General features: G+C 43.0%; 1 long non-coding RNA gene and 1 pseudogene across 5 annotated transcripts in view; one reads left to right on the top strand and one right to left on the bottom strand.

The window, feature by feature from the left end:
* The window catches only part of LOC106990331 (uncharacterized), a 134,349-nt gene that overhangs the window by 74,374 nt on the left and 34,892 nt on the right, over positions 1-25,083 (bottom strand). For 2 of the 5 annotated variants that reach the window (XR_009596754.1, XR_006056499.2), the window contains one exon: positions 23,591-23,767. The exons of the other annotated variants lie outside the window; for them this stretch is intronic. This is a non-coding gene — a long non-coding RNA (uncharacterized LOC106990331). The remainder of the gene's footprint in view (positions 1-23,590; positions 23,768-25,083) is intronic. 5 annotated transcript variants of the gene reach the window in all.
* Positions 23,697-23,760, top strand: LOC114118781 (U4 spliceosomal RNA; annotated as a pseudogene).

Below are 25,083 nucleotides of genomic sequence, written 5' to 3'. Positions count from 1 at the left end.
GGGACTGGATGCCATGATCTTCGTTTTCTGAATGTTGAGCTTTAAGCCAACTTTTCACTCTCTTCTTTCACTTTCATCAAGACGGTCTTTAGTTCTTCACTTTCTGCCAGAAGGGTGGTGTCATCTGCATGTCTGAGGTTATTGATATTTCTCCTGGCAATCTTGATTCCAGCTTGTTCTTCTTCCAGCCCAGTGTTTCTCATGATGTACTCTGCATATAAGTTAAACAAGCAGGGTGACAATATACCGCCTTGACGTACTCCTTTTCCTATTTGGAACCAGTCTGTTGTTCCATGTCCAGTTCTAACTGTTGCTTCCTGACCTGCATACAGGTTTCTCAAGAGGCAGGTCAGGTGGTCTGGTATTCCCTTGTCTTTCAGATTTTCCATAGTTTATTGTGATCCACACAAAGACTTTGGCATAGTCAATAAAGAAGAAATAGATGTTTTTCTGGAACTCTCTTGCTTTTTCCATGATCCACTGGATGTTGGCAATTTGATCTCTGGTTCCTCTAAAACCAGCTTGAACATCTGGAAGTTCACAGTTCACATATTGCTGAAGCCTGGCTTGGAGAATGTTGAGCATTTCTTTACTAGCATGTGAGGTGAGTGCAATTGTGTGGTAGTTTGAGCATTCTTTGGCATTGCCTTTCCTTGGGATTGGAATGAAAACTGACCTTTTCTAGCCCTGTGGCCACTGCTGAGTTTTCCAAAGTTGCTGACATATTGAGTGCAGCACTTTCACAGCATCATGTTTTAGAATTTGAAATAACTCAACTAGAATTCCACCGCCTCCACTAGCTTTGTTCGTAGTGATGCTTCCTAATTCCCACCTGGCCTCACAATTGATGTCCGGCTCTAGGTGAGGGGAGTGATCACACCTTCATGATTATCTGGGTCGTGAAGATCTTTTTGTACAGTTCTTCTGTGTGTTCTTGCTGCCTCTTCTTAATACCTTCTGCTTCTGTTACATCCATACCATTTCTGTCCTTTATTGAGCCCATCTTTGCATGAAATATTCACTTGGTATCTCTAATTTTCTTGAAGAGATCTCTAATCTTTCCCATTCTATTGTTTTCCTCTATTTCTTTGCATTGATCACTGAGGAAGGCTTTCTTTTTTTTTAATTTATTATAATTGGAGGTTACTTTACAATATTGTATTGGTTTTGCCATACATCAACATGAATCCGCCACAGGTATACATGTGTTCCCCATCCTGAACCCCTCTCTCTCCTCCCTCCCTGTACCATCTCTCTGGGCCATCCCAGTGCACCAGCCCCAATATCATGCATCTAACCTGGACAGGTGATTCATTTCATATATGATATTTTACATGTTTCAATGCCATTCTCCCAAATCATCCCACCCTTTCAGCAAAAGAGACACAGATGTATAGAACAGGCTTTTGGACTCTAAGGAAGGCTTTCTTATCTTTCCTTGCTATTCTTTGGAACTCTGCATTCAAACGGGTATATCTTTCCTTTTCTCCTTTGCTTTTCGCTTCTCTTCTTTTCACAGCTATTTGTAAGACCTCCTCAGACTGAACCTAGACAGCATATTAAAAAGCAGAGATATCACTTTGCTGATAAAGGTCCATCCAGTCAAAGATATGGTTTTTCCAGTAGTCATGTATGGATGTGAGAAAGTGAAAGTTGCTCAGTCGTGTCCGACTCTTTGTGACTCCATGGACTATACTGTCCATGGAATTCTCCAGGCCAGAATACTGGAGTGGGTAACCTTTCCCTTCTCCAGGAGATCTTCCCAACCCAGGGATCAAACTCAGGTCTCATGCATTGCAGGAGGATTCTTTACCAGGTGAGCCACAAGGGAAGCCCAAGAAAGCTTAGTTTCGAAGACTTGATACTTTTGAACTGTGATATTGGAAAAGACTCTTGAGAGTCCCTTGGACTGCCAGGAGGTCAAACCAGTCAATCCTAAAGGAAATCAACCCTGAATTTTTGTTGGAAAGACTGATGCTGAAGCTGAAACGCCAATACTTTGGCCACCTGATAGGAAGCACTGACTCATTTGAAAAGACCCTGATGCTGGGAAAGATTGAAGGTGGGAGGAAAAGGGGATGACAGAGGATGAGATTTTTGGATGGCATCACCGACTCAATAGACATGACTTTGAGCAAGCTCCTAGTTGGTGATGGACAGGGAGGCCTGGCGTGCTGCAGTCCATGGTTTGCTAAGAGTTGGACACAAATGAGTGACTAACTTACTGTATCTTTTTCCTAATAAAGTTCTATAATTTTCTCCACTAAGCACTTTCACATTTTCTTCTTAGATTTATTCATCACGTGTATTTTGGCATTTCCATAAATTATTATTATTTTTTTAATGCATTGCTTTTTGTAAATGATATGCTGTTTTGAATGACTCTCTAGTAAAATACTGAATAGCTATTCAGTCTCCCTTTTTTTTCCTGGATCTTATGTAGAATGTTTTCAATATTACCTTAAAAATTATAATGTATTCTGTAGAGATTTTAATGGACACCATTTTCCAAATTAGGTAAACCTTTTTGTTTGTTTTTTAATCATGAATAAATTTTAAATTTTATCAAATGCCTTTTTCTGAGTCATATGTGCCTGGCAGCTCTTTGTTTTGTTTTGTTTTTGTATGTGGAAAGATTTTAAATTACTAATTCATTTTTTTAAAACTATTGTAGTAGAACTATTCAGATTTTCTACTTTTTGAGTCAGTTTTTCCATTATGTTTTTTTAGGACTGAATCCATTTCATCTAAGTTTTCAAATTTATTGGTATAAAGTTGTTCACAATGCCATCCATCTTTTAATCTAGGAAATTTCTTCATAATTGAAGTTTTGTTTCTGCTGTCTCTTTTTCTCTCCCTCATTCATAGCGTTCTGTTTTCCTAGTGTGCTTTTTGGGTTTGATTTTATTGTGAGTTGCTCATTTTCCTTGTAACTTTATCTGAAAAAAATTCTTTAAGTCTAGGGTTGAAGGTGAGTTCCTCTTCAGAAGATTCAAATTGCTTCTGCCAGTCTCCTGGGGGCACTAATCTGGTACTATTTGAAGTTGAATACTTTACTTAAAGTTGTTTTGACCCTGAAGGAGTATGAATTCAGGCTGATAGACCCTTATGAGGGCTCAGTTGTGATTACATAATTCAGGGGGAGGAGCTGTTTAATCCCTTCAACCCAGTAACCAGGTCAGTGCACTGATTTCTCTCTGTGGCAGTTCGTGCCAGGGTATCTTACTCAATCTCCATGCTGAGCAAGTGTGGGAGTTAACTCCAACTTCTTGAGTCTGACATATCCATCAAAGTAGAAATTTGCTGGCCCTCCAGAAAACCTCAGGGTGAAAATTACCTCGTTTCTCAGTGACTCCTGGATTCCTGGGTTCTCAGTGACTGCTGTTCCTTTCCTTTTGGGAATCACAGATTCTTTATTTTCAAGACACTTTAACAATGTGTTTTTTTGTTTTTTAAAGGCACTTTTTTTTCCTTCTTTCATTTTAGTTGGTTCAGTTGGAAGTGTCATTCAGTGTATCTAATCTGCTATACTGCCAGAAACTAAAACCCAGATAATCTTTTTCCAGATGAGTAAAGTGAGGTTTGATAAAGCTATAGCCAAGTCCAAAAGCCACCACATGAGCAGTGCTGACACCTAGAAGGAGCCACAGGTAGTGTGACCTCTCACATATCACTCTGGCTGTGGACAGGTGCAGGAGATAAAATTTAAAGCCAGAGACTCTCAAGCAAAAGGTCCCAGGAAGTCTTCTGTCTCCCCTGGGAAGTAGCAGCTGATACTGTCTCATGGGGAGAGTATCTGCCTCCCTTTACAGTCCCCTGCTCCATGTCATCTGCCCTTTAATACCATCTTCACTCATGAATCTGGTAATTCTGTGTATTACATAAAGCAGGAAGAGTCAGGGGTAGGAATGCTCACAGAATCAGCCAAGGTCAGAACTTCAGCTTAGAAGTCATCCTTTAGGGACTTTCCTGGTGATCCAGTGGCTAAGAATTCCATGCTCCCAATGCAGGAGACCAGAGTTTAATCTCCCGTCAGGGAACTAGATCCCACATGCCTCAGCTGAAGATCTTGCATATTGCAACTAAAAGGTCACGCATGATGCAATTAAAACTCCCACATGCCATAAATCAAGATCCTGCCTGCTGCAGCTGAAAGATCCTGCATGCCAGAACTTCCCCGATGGTCTAGTGGCTAAGACTCTGCCTTCCAGTGCAGGTGGTGTGGGTTCGATCCCTGGCTGGGGAACTAAGATTTCACATGCCTCAAGACCAAAAAATCAAAACATAAAGCAGAAGCAGTATTGCAACAAATTCAATAAAACACTTTAAAAAGGGTCCACATCAAAAAAAAATTCTTTTAAGATCCCATGTGCCGCAACAAAAGATTCCACGTGCCACAACTAAGACCAGGCACAGCCTAAATAAATAAATCTTTCTTCAAAAGGTCATCCTTTAATTCCTTCATTTAACAAACGTTTATTGAATACTGTGCTATGCCTGGGGGAGTCACCAAAAACAAGAGCCAATATTTGCATCTGTGTAGCTTACAGCTGGCGGAGGAGACAGAAAGGTGGAGCAGACTTTCTGAAGGTAGGTCAGTTGCTACAAAGGGGTGAGCACCGGATACTGCGAGAGCACTGAGTCAAGGGGTCAAGGAGTGCATCTGGGAGAAGTAACATCTAAGCAGAGATCTGAGGGCAAGAGGGGATTAGCCAGGCAAAGAGAGGAGGCAGCCATGGTGTTCCATGCACAAAATATCCTGGGCTTGGGAGCTGAAGTGAGGAGCAGCATGAAAAAAGTCTGGAAGGTGGGTAAGGGCAGCCAGGGGAAGGGTCTTGCCTGTTGCCCTAAAAAGTATGGACTTTGTCTGGAGGGAAATAGAGAGTTAGAGAGGGTTTTAAAGAGAGCTCATTTAGAACAATTGCTCTGGCTGCATTATAGGGAATGGAGTGTTACAGGGAACGGAGGGCGGGGGACATGACATCATGGTGGCCTCAGAGGACTGAGACACATTGAGCATTTAGAGCTTTGAAGCCAGACTGCCTGGGTTCCAATCCTACTTCTATCACATATTGGCTGTATGACTTCAGGCAAATTGTCGAATCTCTTTTGCCTCAATTTCCTCATCTGTAAAGCAGGAGTATGACAGCATCCACCTTACAAAGTCGTGAAGCTTGATGACAACACATGTAGAGTACTTTTGACAACACCTAACAAGGAGATCCAACCAGTCCATCCTAAAGGAAATCAGTCCTGAATGTTCATTGGAAGGACTGATGCTGAAGCTGAAACTTCAATACTTCAGCCACCTGATGCGAAGAACTGACTCATTGGAAAAGACCCTGATGCTGGGAAAAATTGAAGGAGGGAGGAGAAGGGGGCGACAGAGGATGAGATGGTTGGATGACATCACCAACTTGATGGACATGAGTTTGAGTAAACTCTGGAAGTTGGTGATGGACAGGGAGGCCTGGCATTCTGCAGTCCATGGGTTCACAAAGAGTCAGACACAACTGAGCAACTGAACTGAACTGAACACATATTAAGAGCTTCCTTTTACTGTTATTTAAATGGATGGGACTTTGTGGGTGATTGAATAAAGGAAGTGGAGAAAAGAAGAATCAAAGATGGTTGAAGGGACAAGGAAACCATGGAAGGAGCCAGTGGGACATTCGCGTCTAGTCTACAGCTGGATGTTCTTACTTTCTGGTTCTTACATATCCCTGAAGCCTAGCACACAAAGAGCCAGGAACAGTGACTCAGTCCCTACTTTGGAGGAGCTAACAAAACAAAGTGATGAGCGTTTGGCTAGAATTGACAGGATGCACAGGAATGGCTCCTACCTAAGCTCAGGTGGGCAGGGAAGACACCCCAGAAAGAAACTGAGCCGCACCGTGAAGGACACATAGGAGCTACTCAAGTGCTGGGAAGCAGGGAGAGGAAAATGGCAGGAGATAACCTGGGGAGAGGGATAAAGCAGAAAAGCCAGAGAACAAAAGGGAATGCAGCAGAGGAGGGAAACAGTGGAGGCAGAACAAGAAAATAGCAGTGTTATGACCTAATAGTGTGATGGAGTCCTTCTCAGCTCCCTTTTCTCAATACCTACCATGAGAACCAACTTTTCTTTTTCCTTCCTTTATTTTTTCTGGGGAATGCTAACTTCTTAAAATGCTTGCAACATGCAAAATGCTCTTGCCCCATTGCTTGCATTTTTAAAAATAGTTCACAGCAGATCTATTTAATCAACATGGTAGGTCATTACAGTGTCTATGTGGGCCTGGGCGTCTCTGTGACTCTGCATCCCGGGAGTGGGGCTGAGGCCTGGCTACCCTTCCCTCTGCAGGATGCCCGGAGCACATGGCAGATTTTTAAGGTAATGAAAACGCTTCTCTGCTCCTCTTCACAGGTCAAGTCCATGGCAACGGGCCAGCTAGCACCCTGGACCTCACTCACTGTCAGACTCTCAATATGATGTGTTCTTTCCACTTTCAAGGCTTAGTAAAGCCACCCAAAATTTAAGCCAGAAATGTAGTTGCAGGCCAACACTGACAGCACATCCTCATGATTTTTCAACATCAGGAGCGCAGGTGTGCTGGTCACGACTCGTTATGCCCCTCCTCTTCACTCTTCCCAGACCTCGGGTGCTGGAAACAGACTGCAGCAGTCCCACCAGGCAGCCTCCCCCGAATTCAGCCCTATGAGTCAGGGGCTGCTGATTCCACATCCCCAGTGAAATTTCCTAAAGTCCAGCACATGGGTGTATGCTTATGAAGTTGGGCTACTGGGGGTGACGATCAGTGCCAGGCATGGCCCTTCCCAGCGGGTTCCTCACTCATGGCATCCTGAGCTCATTCAATACTGGGGAGACAGACCTGGGTTCAAATCCTGGCTCAGCCACACACTCAGATAAGCTAAGCCTCTGAGTCCTCACCAAGAATAGCCCCCGGAAAATGGAGGTGATAATAACTACTGTAAAGCATTGTTGAAAGGATTAGAAACAATTATATAAAGATTCTAGCACACAGTAAGGATTCAGAAATGGATGGCAACTGTTAAAAACAACATTTTGTAGGATTGGAGGCCCAAGGTGTTAGACTGCATGACCTCAGAGTTTCAGAGAGCAGACTTGGAGGTTGATAGTTTCCTCCCAGGCCAAGCAAACAGGGTGGGTTGCTGGTGGGAGGGTGGGGAAGAGGTGATCAGACCCTAGACCCCAGGGATTCTCTGGATTCTCAGCTCTTGCCCCATAGGACAGCAGGGAGTTAAATGGAACATCTTTTCTCCATGGCTCACCCCTTCTTTGGGCAGAGGCATGAACTCTCCAGCTTCAGGGAACCCTCTGTCTTCTATATAAGCCACTTTTACAATTTCCCCTTGGCTAATGTTTAATATATAATTTTATAATTAGCACTTCCCAGTCACTGTCTCCAACTGCTCTGCAACCCCCCTGGGGACTCTGATGTGATGAAACACACCCCACCCCGCTTTGCCACAGGCCCTCCCCCACCAGCGCTGGCTGAGAAGGGCACAGGAGTCTGTCCCCTCATTTCTAGAGGGTCATTTCCTCACTCTCTGCAGGCTGGTATCTCAGTCCAGCTGTGGTCCTTGTTCTGGAATCATTCCACACAGACAGCACCAGATGTAATGTGCACACAGTTCACCTCTCAGGCCTACAAGCTTCAGATCCCCTCCACAGTTCTGCTTGGACTGTAAGAGTGCCAGGAGAAAACAGGACTGAGGATGCGAGGCTCCTCAAGGATAATCCTTGGGGATTTGAGCAATCTTCCCAGCCAGACGTTACAATGTGCTAACACCCTTGTGAGTCATGAACTAACTCATGGTCAATTCTGTTTGGAGAACAGGATGAATAATTGAGAGTAACTGGGTGTTTGCTTGAATCTGGGCCTAACCCAGTATTTATTCTGTTTTCTTGTCTCTTTTTGCCTAAAACAAACATGTCTAGTTTCCCATCTTCCTCCACATTCCCAGCCTAATCCTTCACTGGCTCTTAGAGGAAAGTCAAAGCCTTTAACATGATCTGAAGACGCTGCAGGATGGCCCTGCCTACTTCTTCGGCATCTCTAGACTGGATGTGAGGGCAACCACATCCTTGGGGGTATGTGCCTGAAAGTCATGAACTTAATTTTCTTTAATATTTTTTTGTGTATGTGGAATACTTTTACAGACAACTTGCAAAAATAAAACAGAAAGTTCCTCCATTTCTCTAAACTAGCTTCCCTAATGTTAACATCTTATATAACCACAGTCCAATGATCAAAACCAGGAAAATAACGTTGGTACAATACTGCTAACTAAACCACAGTCTATATTTGAATTTTAACAGTTTTCCTATTAACATCTTTTTTCTGTCCCAGGATGCAATTTGGGACCACACATTGTATTTAGTTGTTGTTAGTTTCCTTTAATCTGTGACAGTTTCTCAATCACTCGTCTTTTATTTTTGATGAGCACTGGGCTCATTGGAAAAGACTCTGATGCTGGGAGGGATTGGGGGGCAGGAGAAGGGAACGACAGAGGATGAGATGGCTGGATGGCATCACCGACTCTATGGACGTGAGTTTGAGTGAACTCCGGGAGATGGTGATGGACAGGGAGGCCTGGCGTGCGTGATTCATGGGGTCGCAAAGAGTCGGACACAACTGAGCGACTGAACTGGGCAGTTATTTTGTAGAACGTCTCTCAGTTTGGATTTGCCTGATGTTTTCTCATGGTTAGATTGAGATTATGTATTTTTTGGCAAAAATGCCACAGAAGTAATGTCATACTCTTCTCAGCACATCATATCAAGGGGTAGGTGATATTGCTATCTTTCATTACTGCTGATATCAACCTTGATTACTGACTAGAATTACCTTCTTCATGCTCAGCCTCTAAACATACTGTTCCTATTCTCTATTGTAATTCCTTTGGTGAACTTGTCCTTTCTCATTGGTTTGAGTATCATCTATCTATACCCCCAATATAACCAAATTTGTATGTTTATTTTAGTTCTCCTCTTTAAACTTTAACCTGAATGTCAGTCTATTCATGCTTTCAAATTGATTATCTAGTAAGGATATCAAACCTAATATTCAAAATCAAACTCCTTACTCTCCAGTAGTCTTCGATATCTTAGTGAATGGCAATCCATCTTTTTAACAGCTCAAGACAAAAAATCTTGGTGTCATCCTTCCCTCCTTTTTCTTGCTCACTGCATCTAATCCATCAGAAAATGCTGTTGGTTGCCTGGTGGCTCAGACAGTAGAGAATCCACCTGCCAATGTGGGAGACCCCAGTTCAACCCCTGGGTCAGGAAGATACTCTAGAGTAGGCAATGGCTACCTACTCTAGTATTGTCTGGAGAATCCCACGGACAGAGGCTACAGTGCATGGCGTTGCAAAGAGTCGAACATATTTGAGTGACTAAGACTCTGTATTAAAAATCTGTCCAGGTCCATTTCTCAACACCATCTCAGCTACTGCCCTGAAGTAAGTCATCACCGCCACCACCTTCTACTTGGATTACTGTAATTGTCACCCACCTGATCTCCCTCATGTTAGTCTTGTCCTCCTAGAGTCTTTTCTCCATATAGAAAAAAACTTTCAAAAACCTAAATCAGATTATGCAATGCCTCTGCTCAAAACCCTCCCATATTGATAGCATCCCATCCTGACAGCATCCCATCAAAAGGTAAAATCCTTTCCTGGTGACCTATATCATCTGCCTTCTCCAATCACACCTCTGATCTCATTTCCTACTGCTCTTCCCCATGCTATTCCTTGAAAACCATTGAGTTTTGTCCAATTCAAGGCCACCTTTGCTCATGATTTCTGTTCTACTTTTCAGTGATCCCTCACACATAAGTGGAGCTCAGCTCATCCAGCAGCACAAATTGGAGCCTCAGTCATCCTGGATGATCCCTTTCCCTTGAGTCTAATCCATCATCAAATTCTGTTTTCCCACATAGACAATGCTCAAGCCTGCCTATTTCTCATCTCCACTGCTAAAGCCTGCGTTCACTATGATCTCTCCTTCCTGAGCTCTTTGCCCACTGCCAATGAACTCCCCCCACTGAAGCCCAAGTGGTCTTTTTGAAATGCAAATCCAGTCAAATCACAGCCTGTTCAAAGGCTCCTCAATGGCTTCCCACTCCTGGTAGACAGAGATCACAATTCTGAACACAGCTTACGTATCCCTCCTCCTATGGCCCTCGCGCTTCTGTTCCAGCCACAGTGACCTCCTCTCCATTCCTCCCAGGGCACCATGCTCCCCTCACCATGGCCTGCTACTCTGGAAAACACGCCTCAGCCCAACCTGCTCCTGCTGCCCAGCCCAGTTTTTGCCTAGTTGAGACCTATACCTACACATACGCACACAACCTAATCATCACTTCTTCAGAGGAGCCTCCCCAACTACTCTCTCCAATTGAGGTGTGTGTTTACTCAGTCATGTCTGACGCTTCACGACCCCATGGATTGTGGCCCGTTATGTTCCTCTGTCCGTGGAATTTGGCTGCCAAGAGTACTCGAATACTGCCATTCCTCCTCCAGGGGATCTTCCCAACCCAGAGGTCGAAGCCACATATCGAGTCTCCTGCATTGCAAGCAAATTCTTTACCCACTGAGCCACCTGGGAAGCCCCCTTTGTTTTATAGGTACTATCAAAGAACCCTTCTTTCCTACAGAAATGCTCACCAATTTATAATTGTCTATTCAGCACTGGAATTCTTTGTCAAATATGTCTCTCCCTCATTAGACCATAAATCTTGTTATAGCAGAGAGCAAAGTGTTTAACACCCATTTGGCACTCAATAAATATTTGTTGAATGAATGGATAAACTGATGGACTGGTGAAAATAAAATCATACTTTTGAAAGACAGATCTGGCAAATCAATTAACAGAAGGAAGAGAAAGGGAATTCTGTACAATTAAGAGGCAGAGTAACACAGGTCAGGAAAGAGGAACAAAATCCTAAAGTAGGATGCTGCATGCAGAATGGAAAGTAACTGCCTTGGGGGGCTGTGTTGTGTTGATATACCAGGTCACCCACTAGCTAGCAACACTGCGTTCAGTGCCCACAGCTCACCCCACACATGGGTGGAGGATCAACAGACATCTGGCATGCTCAGGAGTCTCAGCACTGAGGGAAATTCCAAGGCAAGGACAAAGGCACTTTCTAGGACATCTTGTCCCTTCAAAAGACAAAGCTGTTTGAATGACAAAGAAATTCCAGTACCCTTTTGCCATCCTCTGGACCCTGGGAGTTCATAAATAGCCTGGTTCCTGTGTTTTAATAGCCTCTGATGTATTTGATTACATTTTCAATTCGAATGGTTCCATTACTACAAGAAGCAACTTCATTACCAGGAGGGCCCAGAGCCCAGACTATACTAGCTCCCTGTCATATAATTTAGCCTCAGTCATACCTCAGACAATATTTATACAAGGTCACTTCTTCAAACCATGTCTAGCCTTCCCAAATGACAATATTATTTATGCCAAATGCTTCTCCTAAGGGGTGGAAAACTGCCAACTCTGGTTTAATAGGCTATATGGACAGGCTAGAAAAACATCATTTGTAGCACACACAGTTTATGCATTTAGTATATAACTAGAAGTACAGACTGATCACTGGAATCATGGCCGAAAGCTGGCCCCAGGAAAAAAAAAAAAAAGCCACAAAAGCAGTAAGGTTTGGATCTTTCCTCCCTGATATTAGTTTTGGAAGCCCTAGGCTTAGCCAGAATTATGAATGCACAAGAGAGAGCTGCTTCAGTGGCTACCTGAATATCCAAAATAGGGGGAAAGCCTGCAAAAGGAAATTTAACTTGGGCGTGTTTGCCCAGCAGCCATCCTCCTGTGGTTGCAAATTAATGTGACCATCCAGTGGAACAGGCAGCCCAGGGGCATTTGGTAACAAAGAACAGTCTAACCCATTGATGTTAATTTACCAAATTATTCACATCCCACAATCTGGAATAGAAATCAGCGGCCAAAAAAATGCCTCCTCTACACCTCAGTCAAAACACCTATAAAAATCTAGATACCAGGAGGCAAAGTCTGGAACATAAACTACTTCATCCTGTTGCCAATGAGTTATTAAAGTACAGAGCGTCGGAGCTGCCAGCAGTGTCTGGGCCTCCCTTGCTTCCAAGCTCCATTCTTGGTGGTGTCTTTAATAAGACATTTGGGCAAAATATATTGGTGACAACTCCTTTCTCTTAAAATCTAGTTAAGGATACAAGTCATGCATTCCACTTAATCCCTTAGGGACCTCAGGAACTTGAAAATCTCTCTCGTAGAGAGTTGGCAAATGTTAGGATGCTGAGCTTTCTTCACATAAAGTGAAAATATCTGTCCAGATTTGCATGATTTATTGATGAAAAATATCATTAATAAACAATTTAAACATTATTGTCCTTTAAAGAGATGTTTACTACTCCTATGTAAAAATACTGTATCTAATTTAAATTTTAGGAACAAAAATGTCAGATTATAAAGGAGTTTAAAAATTCAAAAATTTCCTTTGTATTGATCAACTTGGACTGGTTCTTGTTTCTTAATATGCATTTTTTTAGAGAACTTACATGTTGCGTTTTTGTTTTCAAGCACTATCTCCAGAGTAATTGCCTCCCATTGGCCCAACGTTTAACAGGACTTTATATCATTATGATTTATTAATAATAGTTGAATTAACCCATTATGATAACTACAGCCTTGACCAAGCAACTCCATGCCCAGAATTCATTTCAGGACAGCATTTAAGAGATGTGTGCAAAGATGTGAATGTAAAGACATGCATGCAAAGACAACCATCACAGAATTATATTATTATTGGTAGTAAATGTACAACAATCAAGGACTGGTTAAACAAATTATCCATACGATGGAATACTATATAATCATTAAAAATGTAACACAAAGCAGGAGACACAATCCTCACATACTTCAGACAATATTACAAAACTACAGTAATCAAAAGAGTGTGGTATTGGCATAAAAAACAGCCATATGTATCAATGAAACACAAAAGAGAGCTCCAAAATAAATCCACACACTTAGAGTCAATTAATCTTTGACAAGGTAGCAAGAATATAAAATGTGAAAAAGATAGTCTCTTTAGCAAGTAGGTGGGCTTCCCTGGTGGCTCAGAGGTTAAAGAGTCTGCCTCCAATGCGGGAAACCCGGGTTCGATCCCTGGGTCGGGAAGATCCTCTGGAGAAGGAAATGGCAACCCACTCCAGTATTCTTGCCTGGAGAATCCCATGGACAGAGGAGCTTGGTAGGCTACAGTCCACGGGGTCACAAAGAGTCAGACACGACTGAGTGACTTCACTTTCGCTGGGAAAGTTGGACAGCTCCATGTAAATCAATGAAGTTAGAACACACCCTCACATCATATACAAAAACAAACTCAAAATGGCTTAAAGACTTAAATATAAGACAAGACATCATAAAACTCCTTGAAGAGCTCATAAGCATAACATAAAATCATACCAGCACTTTCTTAGATCAGTTACCCAGGCAATAAAAATAAAAACAAAAATAAACAAATGGGTCTAATCAAATTTACAAACCTTTGCATAGAAAAGGAAAACATAAAACAAAAAGACAACCTATGGAATGGAAGAAAAAATTTTCAAACAACACGACCACCAAGGACAACCAGTCTGTACAACTCAACAACATAAAAACAAATAACCCAATCAAAAAATGGGCAGAAGACCTAAACAGACATTTCTCCAAAGATGACATCAGTTCAGTTCAGTTCAGTCGCTCAGTCATGTCTGACTCTTTGCAACCCCATGAATCGCAGCACACCAGGCCTCCCTGTCCCTATCACCATCTCCCGGAGTTCACTCAAACTCATGTCCATCAAGTCAGTAATGCCATCCAGCCATCTCATCCTCTGTCATCCCCTTTTCCTCCTGCCCCCAATCCCTCGTAGCATCAGAGTCTTTTCTAATGAGTCAACTCTTCGCATGAGGTACAAATGGCCAATAGGCACATGAAAAGATGCTCGTCAATGCAAATCATTAGAGAAGTACAAATCAAAACTATAATGAAGTATCACTTCACACAAGTTAGAATGGCCATCATCAGAAAGTCCACAAATAATAAATGCTGGAGAAGATGTGGAGCAAAGGGAACTCTCCTACAGTGTTGGTACAAATGTAAATTAGTGCAACCCCTATACAGAACAGTCTGGGAGTTCTTTTAAAAGCTAAAAATAGAACTACCATATGACCCAGTGATCCCACTACCAGGATATGTCCTGAGAAAACCATAATTTAAAAAGACACATGTATCCCAATGTTCCCTGAAGCAATATTTACAATAGCCAGAACATGGAAGTGACTTAAATGTTCAGCAATAGAGGAATAAAGAAGTTGTGATAAATATATATAATAGAATATTATTCAGCCATAAAAAGTAACGGAACTGAGTCATTTGTAGAGAGATGAATGGACCTAGAGTCTGTCATACAGAGTGAAGTCAGAAAAACAAAAACAAACATTGTATATTAACGCATGTATATGAAATCTAGAAAAATGGTGCAGACGAACCTCGTTCCAGGGCAGGACCCGAGATGCAGATGTAGGAAACAGATGTGTGGACATGGGGCAGGGGGCAGGGAGGAGGAGGAGAACTGGGAGATCAGGTCTGACTGAACTATACTTCCACATGTAAGACAGACAGCTCGTGGGAAGCTGCTGCAGGGCACAGGGAGCTCAGCTCGGTGCTCTGTGATGACCTGGAGGAGTGGGGCAGGGGAGTGGGGGGAATGCGATAGTGAGAGTGAAGGTGGAAGTCCCTCAGCCGTGCCCAGCTGTTTGTGACCCCATGGACTAATGGGATTCTCCAGGCCAGAATACTGGAGTGGGTAGCCTTTCCCTTCTCCAGGGGACCTTCCCAATCCAGGGATAGAACTCAGGCCTCCCACATTGCAGGAGGATTCTTTACCAGCTGAGCCACAAGGGAAGCCCAAGAACACTGGTGTGGGTAGCCTATGCCTTCTCCAGAGGATCTTCCCAACCCAGGAATTGAACCAGGGTCTCCTGCATTGCAGCTGGATTCTCTACCAACTGAGCTATCAGGGAAGCCCCCAATATATGTATACATATAGCTGATTCAATTTGTTGTACAACAGAAACTAACAGAACATCGTAAAGCAATTATACTACAGTTTAAAAAAAAAGATACACGCACCCCTATGTTCCTAGCAGCACTATTCACAATAGCCAAGATAAGGAAACAATCTAAATGTCCATCAACAGATGAATGGATAAAAAAAAATATGGTACATACAAACAATAAAATACTACTCAGCCATAAAAAAGAAATAACATCATTTGCAGCAACATGGATGGACCTAAAGATGATCATACTAAGTGAAGTAAGTCAGACAGAGAAGGACAAATATCATATCACTTATATATGAAACAAAACATGGCACAAAGGAACCTGTCAACAAACCAGAAATAGACTCACAGGCACAGAGAACATCGTGGTTGCTGAGGGAGAGGCAGGTGGGGGAAGAACAGGCTGGGAGTTTGGAGTTAGTAGATGCAAACTCTTATGTATAGAGTGGATAGACAACAAGGTCCTACTGTATAGCACAGGGGACTATATTCAATATCCTGGGATAAACCATAATGGAAAAGAACATGAAAAAGAATGTATATGTGTCATGTACATATGTGAGAGCTGGACAATAAAGAAAGCTGAGCACCGAAGAACTGATGCTTTCTACTGTGGTGCTAGAGGAGACTCTTGAGAATCCCTTGGACTGCAAGGAGATCAAACCAGTCAATCCTAAAGGAAATCAACCCTGAATATTCAGTGGAAGGGCTGATGCTGAAGCTCCAATACTTTGGCCACCTGACGTGAACAGCTGACTCACGGGAAAGATCTTAATGCTGGGAAAGATTGAAGGTAGAAGGAGGAGAGGGTGACAGAGAATGAGATGGTTGGATGGCATCACTGACTCAACTGGGCAAACTCTGGGAGATGGTGAGGGACAGGAGAGCCTGGTGTGCTGCAGACTATGGGGCTGTGAAGAGTCAGACACGACTTGGCAACTGAACAACAACATGTGTATAACTGAGTCAGTTTGCTATACATTAGAAATTAGCACAACAGTGTAAGTCAACTATGCATCAGTAAAAAAATAAATTAAAAAAAGAGTCATGTTAGGGCTTCCCTGGAGGCCCAGTGGTAAAAAAAAAAATCTGCTTGCCAATGCAGGAGACACAGGTTCAATCCCTAATCTGAGAAGATCCCACATGTTGCAGAGCAACTAAGCCTGTGCACCACAACTACTGAGCCTGTGCTCTAGAGTCAGGAAGCTGCAGCTACTGAGGCGCCAGCACCGTAGAGCCCATGCTCCACAGCAAGAGCAGCCACCACGATGAGAAGCCCTCGCACCATAACCAGAGAGGAGCTCCTGCTCACCGCAACTAGGGAAAGCCCGCACAGCAACGAAGACCCAGCCCAGCCAAAAAAAAATAAATAAGACTTAAAAACAAATAAATCATTTAAAAATCAGTTTATAGAAAATATCCCCTCATAGGAGAAAATTCACAGTACACTAAATAGGGAAATAACAGAGCAATATTTACCAAGTGTATGTCCCGATGGAGTAATATCAAAATATTCACCCATGTAGGACAGTCCTGGAGATGCCCCCAAATTTTGTGGATCAGGTTTTAGAAGGAAGCTAAGGAAGTAACACTGATGTGATTTCATTTATACCTGCAGGCAGGTAAGACTTGGGAACATTTAGACAGTAAGAATTTTTATTTACACTTTTATTATGGAAATAATTTGCTTCCTACTTGTCATCATCCAAGCAAAGAAGGGAGAGCACGGGCATTTTTCACTGTTCCTAGCCCAGTGGTGGTTTGGATGGGGTCTGCATAAGATTCCATCTGGTTCTCTGTCTGAATCACTTTCCTTAAGTCAAGAGCGAGAAGCCTGACTTCAGTCTCACACAGTGAGATCCCTCTGTCCTCAACAGTAAAGTGTTGCCATATGGTTTGTAACATTACAACACTCACGGGTAACCCCTGAAACCGTCTTCATGTCCACATGATCCCAGAGCACAAAGATTTATTTAGGATATTGTAAATAAAACTTGGATAAACAGAAGCATGAAATGGGAGACCCCACAGGCTAGGGGGAAAAAGTTGTTAGAAAAATAGACCTGCTTCATCAGCCTCTCTGGCAAATAGATATGACCCATGATTTATTAAAACAGGAGCTTTTTCAAGACATAATTACAGGCAAGAGAAAAAGCCTTTTCCTAAGAGTGTCTCTGTATGCTTCTGCTGAGACTTTTGTATTTGAACTTGACACATTTGAAAATCATTCTAATTTTTTCTTAGTGTCACTGTTTGGGTAGTACCTGAGCAGAGGTAACAAGCAAAGCAATAGGGGTGACTAAGATTTCTGTGGGCAGAAGCATCATAAGACTGGGGAAGAGGACCAACAAGAGACTCTTGGGATAGACCAACATTTGAGGGAGAAGAAGAAAGAAGTAAATACAAAGGTATCATTCAAGAAGTCAGAGTGTGAATGAGTCCTCTCTGTATCAAACTATGTAAATAACATTTGCTTTAAGGTAGAAATTTTTAGTGAAAAATATGGTTTGAAAGCTATAGTTTTGTTTTGTTTGATGCGAATGGATCTTTGCCTGGGGCTAAATTAATCCAGATGTACTGGATAAAACAAAGCAAAATTATACTTAAATAGATTCAAGAGTTCTACTATTTTACTCTTCTGAAAAAAAAAAAAAACGTTAAAAATAAATAAAGGTTTTCAGGGAGTAAGTGAATAATTACAAGGATATAATCCTACTCCAAAACATTCAATGTATCAGGAAAAGTTTCTAAATGAGCAGACCTTGAAAGGGTCCTACTGGTTTTACAGACCATGGTTTCTCATCCTCAAAGGTTCAACTGACATTTTTGCTAGAACATATTACTAAACAGAGGGGGCTTGTGAGGGTTCACTTTTTGTTTCCCAGCCTGCATGTTGCCTGGCTCCCTCTGCTCCAAAATAACCACAGGGCTTGCTCACTCAGTAGCAATGCTGACAGCATCCTCCGCGACTGGAAGGTAGAAAACTTGCCTCTGTGGTTCCCGAGGCTAGGATCAGACTAGAGCAATTATGCAGTGAGTTTGGCCCACCTTGGGGACTTTGGCTTTCAAATGGCAGGGCTACACAGACTAAACTGAAGGTTGTTTTACAAGAGACCATCAAAATCCTTATTTGCATGTGTGACATTCCTGTGGAGAGGCTGATTTTCAATCAAGCTGGCTGGGCCAGATTACAAATCCAGTCTGCTAGTGTGAATGTAAATGGCATCAGCTGGATATCGTCCCTCCCAGTTAGCCTTTGCCTTCTCTGACCCAATGCGTGCTAAGTCACTTCAGTTGCATCCTACCCTTTGTGACCCTATAGACTGTAGCCCACCAGGCTCCTCTGTCCATGGGGATTCTCCAGGAAAGAATACTAGAGTGGGTTGCCATGATCTCCTCCAGGGGGTCTTCCTGGAGGTTGACCCCAAAGATCGACCCCATGTCTCTTGTGTCTCCTGCCTTGACAGGTGGGTTCTTTACCACTAGCGCCACCTTGGAAGCCCCAGACCACTAGCCAATTCAGTTTAAATACAAATGATCCCAACACCTTCTAGCTAACAGGAAGACATCAAGTTTTCTTGGAACAATGGTCATCAGTAGCCATCCCCACAATCATGAGGTCCACTGGGTATTTACATTGTACTAAGTGCTTTACACACATCATCTCCTCCAATCCTCACAGCAGCCCTGTAAAATGAAAGTATGAGTCACTCAGTCATGTCCAGCTCTTTATGACGCCATGGACTGTAGCCCACCAGGCTTCTCCGTCTGGGGAATTCTCTAGGCAAGAATACTAGAGTGAGTGGCCATTCCCTTCTCCAGCAGATCTTCCCAACCCAAGGATATAACCTGGGTCTCCTACATTACAGGAAGATTCTTGGCCATCTGAGCCACCACAGAAATCTTCATAGCAGACCTATGGCATGTGACATCACTGTATTGTCATGTTGCCATTCTTCAAGGGGGAAACAGAAGCTCAGAGAGATTAAGGGTTAACTCATCCCTGGTGAGTTAACACACCAGTTAACACAGGAAGAAGGCAATAGATGTGAAGGCAGACAGTCTAATTTTCACATCTAAACTTTCCACCCTTTCTGCCTGATGTCATATTGCTTATGAGTAGCATGGCTTCAGTTGACAACAGCAGCAATGAACTTTGAGATCAAAACAAATCATAAAGTGTGATTAGAAGCTGTGTCATTTTTGTCACACAGAGCTGTATGAATCATAGGGAGCCCTCCCACTTCTGGATAGTGACTCTAGTTCATTAAAAACCTGGACCTTATATGGAGGATCCAGACAGAGGATATGCTCCATGCCTCTGTCTCCCAGTGGCAATAGTTCTGTAATTATGCAGTTTTTCTCTGTTAGGCAGCTCTGAGACTCAGCACTTTCTCTGTAGAGGCCTGGGGGAATAGAAAACAATCCATAACCAAAGTCCCAAACTGGAGCTGCAGAGGGCAGGTGCCCATAGCATTGCAGCTGCACAGACTACTCCCCCACCCCACTTTCAGGGTAGGCGCTGGGGATCATGAGGAAATGGGGACATTCACTCTTCAGCACAGAGATTTCTGGGAGTCATCAGGACACCCTCGGTCTTGAGGACATAAGGCCCTGACAGCCATTCCAGGGGAGGATGAAGCCCAGTAGTTACAAACTTCCCAGCTCTCAGTCCCTGCGGAACATCTTCCACATATGGAGGGGGGTCCTCCACTCATCACCTGGACAGCAGTCTGGCAACCGCTGGCCGAAGTGGTTTATAACATCTGGATAACTGTTTCCAGATGGGGCCTTCCCCTGAAAGACTTGATTAAAAGTTTCACACTCAGCGTCTTGAAATAACTGACATATGCACAGAGAGTTTCTATCATCTGCACCCAGAGTGGAAGCAGCGAGCCACGCCTAAGATGAGAGCATACATCCTTCGTAGGATTTCAAGAGCCTCAATAACTGCAAGGCTGTTTCTACTGGGCCCATATCAAAGTCCAGTAAATCCAGCTGCGTAAGGAGGCAGTAAAGTGGACTGGACAGAACAAGAGCTCGGAAATCAGATCTGCATCCAAACCCAGAATCTACCCATTGCCAGCAGGGACTTCAACAAGGACTTAACCTCTCAACGTCTCTGATTTCCTCTCTGAAAAATAGGAATGCAATAGTCCTTACTTAGAGGAGGACTGTGACACGCCTGCACACAGCAGGCACTCAATAAATGGTGTTTTTTTTCTCTCTCTTTTTTTATTATTAGCTGAGTCTATAAACACAATTCACTATCATACTTCTTACAAAATTTAGCAAAACACGTAGGACTAGAAGTTCCTTTTTCAGTCTTTATACAGAACATTAACATTTTAAAAGCATAAACAATAGTAGCGAATGTTTATGATATGTCCTTTTGAGGAGGAGCTCTAATCATCTCCCATCAGAAAAAAAAAAAAAAAAACACCCTGAATTTGTCTTATAAACAGATTCAAACCAATTCTGACCCCTGGATTAAAATCCTGTGGTACCTCATGTCTTCTGGAGCTAGACATCTTGATGTTGAAGAGAAAAGGAAGTCTGACTTCCCTGGTGGCTCACAGAAATGAGGCCCGCAGTGTGGGAGACCAGGGTTCGATCCCTGGGTCGGGAAAACTGCCTGGAGAAGGGAATGGGAGAATCCCCATGGACAGAGGAGCCTGGCAGGCTACAGCTACAGTCCACGGGGTCACAAAGAGTTGGACATGACTGAGTGTTGTCTTATAAACAGATTCAGACCAATCCTGACCCCTGGATTAAAATCATATGGTCCCTCACTTCTTCTGGAGCTAGACATTTTGATGTTGAAGAGAAAAGGAAGTGAAAAGGAAGTCCAACTAGACCTAAGATTAAGAGTCACCAAATATGTGAATGGGTCAAACAAAATGATCCTCATTTAAAAGGGAGGGGCTTCCCTGGTGACTCAGTGGTAAAGCATCTGCTTGCCAATGCAGGAAACACAGGTTCGGTCCCTGATCCGGGAAGATCCCACAGGCTGCAGAACAATTAAGACCGTGCACCACAACTACCGAGCCTCTGCTCCACGGCCCAGGAGCTGCAACTACCGAGTCCATGCGCCACAACTTCTGAAGCCCTCCCGCCCTAGAGCCCGTGTTCTGCAACAAGAAAAGCCACTGTAATGAGAAACCCTCACACCTCAACTAGCGAGTAGCCCCCGCTCGCCGCAGAGAAAAGCCCAAGAAGCAGTGAGGACACAGCACAGCCAAAACCAAACAAAATTTTTAAAAATAAAAATAGGTTCAGAGAGGTTAAGTGATGCTTTAAGTGTTAGGTTGAAGATTTAGCACAAATGAGTAAGCTAATTTCCTTCACTTTACAGCACTTCTCCCACTTATTTTTTTAAACAATTAAATGGAGGATAATTACAATATTGTGATGGTTTTTGCCATACATCAATATAAATCGGCCATGAGAATACATGTGCCCCCCATTCTGAACGCCTCTCCCACCTCCCTCCCCACCCTATCCCTCTAGACTGTCCCAGATTACTGGCTTTGACTGCCCTGTTTCATGCATCTAACTTGCACTGGTCATCTATTTTGCAAATGGTAATATATGTTTCAATGCTATTCTCTCAAAACGTCCCACCTTGCCTTCTCCCACTGAGTCCAAAAATCTGTTCTTTACATCTGTGTCTCCTTTGCTGCGCTGCATGTAGGATAGTCGTTACCGTCTTTCTAAATTCCATATTTACGCATTTATATACAGTATTTATCTTTCTCTTTCTGACTTACTTCACTATGAATAATAGGCTCCAATTTCATCCACCTCATTGGAACTGACTTAAATGTGTTCCTTTTTATAGCTGAGTAATATTCCATTGTGTATATGTACCACAGCTCCCTAATCCATTCATCTGCCAATGGCCATCTAAGTTGCTTCCATGTCCTAGCTGTTATAAACAGTGCTGCAATGAACATCGGGGTACATGTGTCTCTTTGAATTATAGTTTCCTCGGGGTGTATGCCCAGTAGTGGGATTTCTGGGTTGTACGGCAGTTCTATTCCCAGTAAGGAATATCCACACTGTTCTCCATAGTGGCTACACCAGTTTGCATTCCTACCAACAGGGTAAGAGGGTTCTCTTTTCTCCACACCCTCTCCAGAATTTATTTGTAGACTTTTTGATGATGGCCATTCTGACTGGCATGAGATGATACCTCATTATGATTTTAATTTGCATTGCTCTAATATTCCCCCACTTATTTTGAAAATCATTATCAATATAATAATGGCTATAATTTATGGAGCATGTATAATATTCCAGGGCAGTGATAGGTCCTTACACTATTTCCATGTAATCTTCTTTACAACATGCCTATAAAGCAGGCATAATCATCAACCCTGGGTTTTTTTGGGTGAGGAAATTGTAGCTCAAAGAAGTTAAATAGTTTACCACAAACCATAAAGCCAACCAGCAGCAGACCTGGAATTTGAAGCCATCAGTCTAGCTCCAAAGGCATCTGCCAAGAGCGCTGAAACAATTTCACCTTGCTTGCCATGAGGCGAGCAAGAAAACTAGTGAGAAAAATTTTTCCTGCTCATCGCCTGAAATCGCTATGATAGTTAACCTGTGGCATCCTTGGTTACTGTGTCCACAATCTGGGCTCTGTCCACTATCCCTCATAGCTGCTATAAATCCTTTTTTTTTTTTTTTCTGGTCTCTATTGCTGGACAGGTGTTCAACACAATAGCTCCCTTTTCCCTCCATCTGCTTCTCCCTGCACAATGAGGCCCTGATCCGTTTCGGGCGGCTGCTCCCCACATGTGCTCACAGCCCCACTGATGAGAAATGGCAGAAGCAGGTATTAAAGGTGGAGGTTCTGGCTTGTTGCTCTGAATGTATTAAAAACCATTCCCAGACTCCACATAAAGAGCTTTACACACATACCCAGCACATGCGATACGAGGGAGACAGAGAAGCAGACGTGGGGATAACCACAGTGAGACAAGTAACCACAACAGAAGTCTGGAGAGATGGGCCCAAGGAAAGCCGCTTTCACAGACCGGGTGATGGATCGTCTCCTCAGCAGACAGACAGACAGCTCGAGGTACTTATTTTTATAAAAAGCTGACAGAAAGAACTCCAGACATCCAGGCCCGCTCCCTGCTCAGTCCTGTGTCCAGAGCTGACTCAGCTCTCTGTTTCCCTTCGCAGGATGGTGAGTTATTCCATGCACTCCTGCTAATTATCCCCATCCAGCTCCTTTCTTTTCTCACAGGTCGTTTAAATGTCTCCTCGTCTGGGTTAGAACTCGGGTGGATGCTGAATTCCCTTTTGTTTTCCTCCCCAGGGATGAATTTCTCATACGTAGGGTATTGTTTGTGGGGGTAAATTCTTTCAGTTTAAAGGCGCTTGAGATGATTATCCCAAGAACTTGTCTCACTAGGCTCCTGAAGAGGATACTCACCATTTACTGAGTCCACAGTAGGTGCCAGATAATCTCCACGCTCTATCCCCTTTGACTCTCATAAGGATTATACAAGGTCCTTGTAAGTCCCATTATGTAGATCAATAGCTTTGCGCAGTGGCAGTAGTGTAGCCAATGAGGTTTATCCAAGGCACGATTATTGCTAATTATTGCTCTCTGAAAACAGATCAATAGCACGTAGGACATACACAATAAATGGAAGGGAAGACAAAGCCACATAGCCTACTGATTTCCTCAGTGTTTCTTTATAAACCAGAAGACAAAATGATATAGTAAAAGGAGTTGATTCTGGACCAGGAGACCTGAATTCTTGTGCTAACATGAAAACCAACCAGCTCTCTGGTTTGGGCAAGACATTTTACCTTTGTGCACTTCTGTTCACTCAGTCTAAAAAATCCATGAATAGACTAGCAATTTCTATACACAGGACCCCTTCTTCCTCTAAATTTCTATGACTATTGCCTGCTTTCATACTATAACTATAGTTAATACTCATAATGTCAGACTCTCCAAGAATGAAGTCCTTGAACACAGCTAGTCCATCAGCACTGAATTGACATCCTTCATCACCCAGCTCTGGAGCACATCTAAGCCACATCTGGATAACAAATTAAGGTAGCCATAACACTTTACCCCTTCCAGGCTAATTCAGCATGCTGTAGCTTTTAAAGACAAGGTGAAGCAGAACTTCAAACCCTGTGGCATAATAACAGATTCAGTTGTCTTACTACCTTGGATCTGAGAGATTTCCTGACAAAAACAGATACTTGGTATTGTAGTTAGTTATTTATTTCTGCCCCCCCCAAAACCCCAAAACTTAGTAGATGACAACAAATATTTACTATTATCTTTCATGATTCTGAGCCTTTAAAGACTCAGCTGGGTGTTTTTCTTTTATGGGGTCCCTCATATAATTTTAGCAGGATGGAGGCAGAGGCTGGGAGTCTGAAAAGATTTTTTCATTCACATGTGTGACAAATGAGCTGAGATAACTGTGGGCTTCTTGGTCATATCTCTGTCCATGTGACTACCTTGGGCTTCCTCACAGCATGGTAGCCCTGGGGAAGTCAGATTTCTCATATCATAATGGATTTCCCTCTAAAGTGAGCATCGCAAGAGAGCCAGTCAAAAGCTATAAGCCTTCTTGTGAACTAACTTCACTTCTTCTGTAGGTCACAATGTTCACAGATTGGCCCAGACTCAAAGACGTGGAGGCACAAATTCTAGTGCTCAGTGTGAACACAGTTTTTCCCTCCAGGAATGAAGGGATGGTAGTCATCTTGGGGACAAGTTAATCTACTTGGCCTATCTCAGAGCAAAATGAACTACAGTAAAGGTCAGTTAGATTCTCAACATTTCTCTCTTTTCCTTACACACACACAGGCACACGCACGCACACACTTACACAAACAGTTCCAAATGATGGCAATTATAGCACCATACTTGAACACCAAAGATGATTACATAAAGTA

Source organism: Ovis aries, chromosome 16 (assembly GCF_016772045.2).
Source record: "Ovis aries strain OAR_USU_Benz2616 breed Rambouillet chromosome 16, ARS-UI_Ramb_v3.0, whole genome shotgun sequence".
NCBI classification, from domain to species: Eukaryota; Metazoa; Chordata; class Mammalia; order Artiodactyla; family Bovidae; genus Ovis; species Ovis aries.
This window is presented reverse-complemented; position numbering and strand designations above follow the sequence as displayed.